The sequence below is a fragment of the Sinocyclocheilus anshuiensis genome, unplaced genomic scaffold (genome assembly GCF_001515605.1).
Source record: "Sinocyclocheilus anshuiensis isolate Anshui unplaced genomic scaffold, SAMN03320099.WGS_v1.1 scaffold93, whole genome shotgun sequence".
Taxonomy (NCBI): Eukaryota; Metazoa; Chordata; class Actinopteri; order Cypriniformes; family Cyprinidae; genus Sinocyclocheilus; species Sinocyclocheilus anshuiensis.
Genome location: NW_015539852.1, coordinates 216,190 through 223,314, shown reverse-complemented (window position 1 = coordinate 223,314; position 7,125 = coordinate 216,190). Strand labels below are relative to the sequence as shown.

General features: G+C 35.7%; 1 protein-coding gene across 1 annotated transcript in view; it reads left to right on the top strand.

The window, feature by feature from the left end:
• The window catches only part of LOC107684678 (homeodomain-interacting protein kinase 2-like), a 108,805-nt gene that overhangs the window by 77,027 nt on the left and 24,653 nt on the right, over positions 1-7,125 (top strand). The window lies entirely within an intron of this gene.

The window sequence follows — 7,125 nt, the reverse complement described above, 5'->3', positions numbered from 1 at the left end:
GTGTGTGTGTGTGTGTGTGTGTGTGTATGTGTGTGTATAAACATTTTTATTATATGATTGTATTTTTATTATATTTAATATAATTTAAATTATAACAGAATTAATATAATAAAATTTTATTATAAATCAAGATGTAATAATTAAAATGATAATTAAAAATAAAATGAAATTAAAATGAAAATAAAATAATGAAATGAAATGAAATAAAATAAAATAAAATATGTATCTCCTGTCATTTGACTGTCATCAACACCTACCCATTCATCTGTCCAAATTATCAGACCTACATTTTTAGACTTGATGGTTATATGTTTTGATGGTCTGATGACTTGATGGTTATATGTTGATTGTCTTAAGACAATCAAAGCAGTGACCAGACTGTCAGCACTCTCTCTGTCTCTCTCTCTGTCTGGGGTGGTGGCATGTCTGTAATTAACAGTCTAAGGTGGAAATGCTGTAAGAGTCTGGGACATGAGGGAGCGTGGGTGAGGATTACATACACACTGCACAACATCCCACTCTCCCTTTGTGTGTTCCTTGGGACTCTCGGACGCCAAGGTGATCTATGGGCCATAGTACGGCTCTCTGCAACACAACGTCTTTTCCTGTACCTGACTGGCACGCAAGGAAGTTGTCAATCATACAAATAGGGACTGATGGGTTGTGGTTAAGTGGCGTGTGTAAATGCAATGTATTTTCATTCAGTGTACTGGAAGAGGTGGGCAGTATTGGCCAGAGAGTAGAGTTTTTATAGAAAAGTGATAAAGAAATTTGTGGAAAAATTAAGGTCATTATGGTAATTTTAATGGTAAACATTATTTTGGTTATTGTGTTTTTATATATTTGGATATTTTGTATTTAGTAGTATTATATTTGTGTAATCTGTAATGGGGAGAAGCATTCAAGTATCATGACATAAGTATAATATGACACATATAAATATGACAAAAGATCACATCACTAATTAGATTTATTTAGATGTATTTTTTAACAGTCATGTAGGCTACATTGCAAGGAAACACCTTTATTAATAAATAATTATTAAATAATTAATAATATTAATAAATAATTATTGCTCAGCATTTTTTTTTTTTTTTTTACCGAAAACATTTGGCAACTATATATAATGACTTGATATAAATACATTGTTAATCCAGATATTACTTAATTCCTGAACTAATTAATGTTGTCATATGAACAACCAGTAAGTTCAAACTATTGAACATTTAAAACCTATTGGAAGCAAAACATGCTTCGGAGAGTCGGATGTTTATTGAATTCATTCACTAAAGTTCATTCACTAAAGAACTCAGCAGACTTGTTCAAACCAGTGAGTTTATGAGTGAATTGAACGACATTGCTCAGTAAGGCAGATGTTGATTCAGTAACCACTTTGACTGATTCACTGAGTTCATTCACTAAAGTATTTGTCAGACTGATTCAAACTTGTGAGTCTGTGAGTCGATTCACAAAAACATTGTCACTTGTTTGTGAATTGGACTACACTGCTCAGTGAGTCACATGTTGATTCGGTAACCACTTTGGCTAATTCACAGAGTTTATTCACTAAAGATTAAAACTGGTGAGTCGATTCACAATAACCGAGTCATAGGAGTTAGGGTTGTGACGGTGAGGAAATTTTCCCACCTGTTAATCGACGTGTGACAACACCGGTAATACCGGTATCACCGCGGGGGTGTTCCCTCTTTTCCTCGCTTTTAAATAGCTTGTAAAAGCGGCGTGTGCATTTTACTTTCACTTTCAAATAGCGGCAATTCGGAGTAAAGGAATTGTTCGTTTTTAGTTCGTTTGAATTTTCCCTCTTTTCCTCACTTTCCTTCACTTTGAAATAGCTTAAAAGCGCCGTGTGCTTTTACAGTTTTTAATTGTAGTGTCTGTTCTTTTACTGAACTAAATGATTTTTATTACTATAAAAAATCTAAATGACGGTGGGGGTCGGTGATGCGGTGGGCAAGTGACGTAACCGGTGTTGCGGCTTAACAACGGTATCACCGTCAGCACCGTCTATCGCGGCAAGCCTAATAGGAGTTGTTTGAGTGAATCAGACTACACTGCTTGCGCAGATTGTGAGAACAACTCGTTAGAAAGATGTGTTTTGGCATTGTGATACATTTTATCACTTTACATCCAATTCATGCATAAAATAATAAATCTTAGTTCTTATCTTATAACTATATAGCATAAACGTTTCAAATTGCCCACTGCTCCGGGTGTGTGTTCACGGTGTGTGTGGGTTCACTGCTGTGTGTGTGCACTAAGGATGGGTTAAATGCAGAGCACTAATTCCTAGTATGGGTAACCATACTTGGCCACATGTCACGTCACGTCACGTCAAATTCAAACAAGTCTGTATTTACCTGCTTCATGCAAGACAAGCGTGAGCTCTCACGAATGTGTCTGTAACAGTGAAATTTACAGAGAGAGGGTCATCAATTCGGTTTTTCCCCTCACTCTCCCTACATGCACGTTCTGTCTTGGAAATGCTAATGATGGAAGAAAAGGGAGTTGAGAGAGTGACAGCATCGTCAGCATTTTGAAGAGAGCGGCAGAGGGTGAGGTTCACAGGGCCTTGAAATGAAAGAGCACTCCCACAAAACGAGCACAATAAAAGGGAGGGCTATTTTTCCAAGGTTGTTTTAATAAGTTGTGGAGAGTTGACCCCACACTCCGACTCCGTGGAGATGAAATCTAAACAGCTCCCCCTGCCTCCCTCATTCTCTTGTTCTCATACTCCTGGACTGTTTGTTTTGTCTCTGTCATTTTCCTCCCTTCTCTCTCTCTCTTTGTCTGTGCCTCTCTTTCTGTCACGGCAGCTCTTATTTTCCTTCTTCGTCCTTTTTGCTCCATCTCTCTTTGCCTCGCCGCCAGTCGCAGGTGTGCGGTAGATGTCTATATGTTCCCCTCGGTGAGCCCATCTCACACATGTTTATTAAAATGGCACGCTGGGAACTTTGGACTTCCACTGCTTTAGTGCGCTGCGATGACATGAATATTAAAATTGATTGCGAGGGAGTGTGGCCAGTCAGCGGGCGCTCAGAGGATCAAGGTTTTTGTCATATGAAGGAGGGGAAAGGAATGATGCTGACCATCGGAAAACTATAAATAACTGGCATCTTCTCTAACAACTTTGAAAATCCCACTACATTTCTTCAAAATTATTATTATTGCTGAGAATCATTTTTGTTCATTGCCCTGTTTTATTGCTTTTATGGCTATATTAGTATTGATTATTGTGCTACCAATATCATTTATAATACTCTGCTTCAGTATGAATTATCTGATACTTGATTCTGCCAGCCTATTGCAGCATTCGTGGTTATATGTTTTTGTATAATGACTACTAATTAACCACTGTCCCATGATTGGCTACATAGCCTAACTTTTATAGTTTCATGACTTGTGTATCATTCTGTGATCTCTTTCTTCTTACGTAATATTTTATTTTATTTATTATTTTGTATTTATATATTTTATTTTAACTGCATTTCTTTTTTATTTTATTTTATTATTTTGTTTTTAGATATTTTATTTTAACTACATTCCTAATTCATTTTTTTGTATTTTATTTTATTACAATTTTTTTTTATATATTTTTATTATGTAAACATCCATATAATAAGATGTGATAATGCTGTGGTGTACCATGGTACTTTAATACTGTATATGCCATGGTTCTAAATGGCACTATGAGATGTAGAGTTGTGGACTGAAATGAAAAGCAGGGCATCGTCTCTGTCTGTGGTTATGAGTGGTGGTCCATATTGAAGGTCAGCTGTGATCGATGCTTTTTGACATGCCCACACAGAATGATGTCAGAGCCTCAAATAGCAACTGAGTGAGAATGTGCATGCATGTGTGCATGACTGAGGACTTCAGAAGAAGTACTTTGGAACCAAAGAAGCGCACCCTCTCACTCTTTCACTGTGTGTGATAACCTTTGCCTGACCTCATAGCCACAAAGCCATTTACCCCAGAGCAACCTGGTGATTATTTGCACACTGCAGTGTTTCCGATGGGTGCGAAGACCTTCTGCAAGCAGCACCTCTTGCTCCTGTTTGCACTATGCTGATGAGTGGCATTGTATACGAGAAATGACTCCCACAGCATGAGTGCATCGGGCTTGCCATGCAAATATCAATAACAGGAACGGATGTTTGCACTTGTGTGCATAATGTCACCCTTGCATACATGTAAGCTGCGCAATGACACGCATGCAAACAAACACACCTGCAGGGTAACAGCCTGATAGGTTTAGGGATGCAAAATGAACCACAAATGAACCCTCCGTATCACATCTGCATGTACGGGAGCTCATATTTCTGTGTGTGTGGATCTGGAACAGGGCTGTGAATTTCTCACCACAGATTTTTGCATTACGAGCAGACGTTTTATATGCAAGAGAACGAGTATGATATTTAGTGCCGCGCGTGTTTGTGTTTATCACACCCGCCGAAAGTCCTACATCAGCAGCTGCTGGTCTGTTTTGCATATGGCATTGGAAGAAGGCAGAGAAAAGATTGAAGTGGGATATGCATTTGCATACGTGGCGGCCGTAATGCGTCCTCAGTGTCACAGAGATACTTTGGGCTGGTAGCGCTGTGGCTTATTTGAATGATATCGAGCAGACAGACCAGCAGGCACAAGGCTGTATGCAATGACATCACTTCAGAAGGGTGATGTCATGCGCTATACACCTTGCATGAGAGCCAATGGGAGAATTAACTGCCAAACTGAGGCTTTTCCTGCCCTTGAGTGCCTGTCAGAAGTATTTTGTTTCTGTTTTGTTCCAGATGTTTCTTCTTCACTTCCTTAGGAAAAAATAGAAATTAGTGCTGTCAAATGATTAATCGCGATTAATCGCATCCAAAATAAAAGTTTTTGTTTACATAATATATGTACAGTATGTGTATAGACACACATGCATGTATATGTTTAAGAAAAATGTGTTATGTTTATATATTAAATATATTTATATATAAATTAAATTATATGAATATAAATATATACATTTAAATACATGTAAACATTTTCTAAATACGTACTGTATGTGTTCATTTATATATATATACAGTGCCTTGCGAAAGTATTCATACCCCATTCATTTTTTCAAATTTTGTTATGTTGCTGCCTTATGTTAAACTGCTTTAAATTACTTTTTTTCCACATCAATCTACACTCCATACACCATACTGACAAAGCAAAAACAGAATTGTCACAACTTCGTAAATTTATTAAAAATTAAAAAACTGAAATAAGTACATAACTAAATATTTTGCTGAAGCAACTTTACAGTCTCAAGACTTTTTTGATTAATGCGACAAGCTTTGATCATCATCATATGAAGGGGTATGAATATTTGCGCAAGGCACAGTGTATATATATATATATATATATATATATATAATAAATATACATGGTACACACATATATATTATGCAAACAAAAACTTATTTTGGATACGATTAATCACGATGAATCGTTTGACAGCACTTATAGAAATAGAAACAAATTTGTCAAATTGCGAGGACTAAAGTTTATGTGAAATTCATACATTAATGAGAATAATTTAAGAGTTAATATTGAAATCTTTGACTTTTAATTGCAGAATTTATAGGGATGGATGACATTTTCATTTCATGACTAATGTTTTCATTTATATTAGATATTAATTTTGATTTGATTAGGGATGCACCAGATATACATCAAATAAATACAATATTACAACGTACAATTGCACAAAAGGCTGCAAACGAACAGCGCGCATCTGAAGTGTCTCTGAAGGAAATAATGCATTATTTATCGGCTTTAAGATATCGGCCAAATTTTCTTATCGGGCCGATACCAATAACAGAAAAAATGAGCATTTATCGGCCGATACCGATATGGTGGCCGATATATCGTGCATCCCTAGATTTGATTAATTGTGCATGATCATTTCCTCTATTTTTGCTTTTAGATATCCTTTGTAGACATCTAAATCAAGTTGATCTCTACAAACGAATTATCTTATAACACTATTGAATGTAATCTTTTTAAATCTAAAAATAAATAAAAAAAATTCGTACTGTACATTTAAAATATGTAATGCTTAATTTCACTTGAACGTGATTTCAATTTTAAGTGTTCTATTTTTTATTTTTTTTTTACATTTATTTAGAAAATAATATAGAACTTTAATATCAACCTTTTATTAGTTATTGGTCATAACATCAAAGTTATTATCGGCTTATCTGTATCAGACAAAATTTGAATGTTGAGACATTCCTAAAATATGAGTATTTCCATTTATTCACATTGCTCTCTAGAAGAAACTATTGAGAGAATAAAGAGATTTTCTTTATGGTTGTGTTTTTCCCCTGATAAGTCGTGACTTCGGTTCGACTTTTGCTAGAAGTGTTATTTATTTACATTTTATTTATAAATGTATATATACGCTTTATTAATATTTTTATTTTTGATATAAAATAAACTTTTATTTTTACTAAAAAAAAAATGTAAGTTATGTTTTCAGTTTTCGTTTTATATCGGTTTAGTCAGTCTTTTTCAGTTATTTCAGTTTTTAGTTGTTTTGTTGTGTGCTTTTGTCATTTTTATTAGGTTTGTTTGTTTTAATTTTCTAAATAGCTTTAATTGGTTTTTAAGTGGGTATTAATTTTGGTTAACAATAACAACACTAAGAACAGGCTGTTCTTCCAGTGTCCAATGTTGTCTTTACAAATAATATGACTGTGTTCTACTGTCACCCCTAAAACTGAGGTGTCAGTCTATTATCTCTCTCTCTGTGTGTGTGTGTGTGTGTGTGTGTGTGTGTGTGTGTGTGTGTGTGTAAGTGAGCTGCATTTCTGCCACCTTTAAGGCTTGCAGAACATCTTTCCATACCCAAAATCAGTCTCTTTGTCTTTCTACACATTTCCCGCTTTTGTTCCCTCCATATGGCATTTATTTATCTTCAATCCCTCTATCCAAAAGAGTGGCCCTCTGTCTATCCTCAGAATGATGATTCACAAGCGGTGCCCAGAGTAATGCCGTGTCACGCGCCGTCTCTCTCCTCCCTCCTCACCCGCTGTGTCCGTGGCAACAAAATGCGTTCAGTGTTTGTCTTTA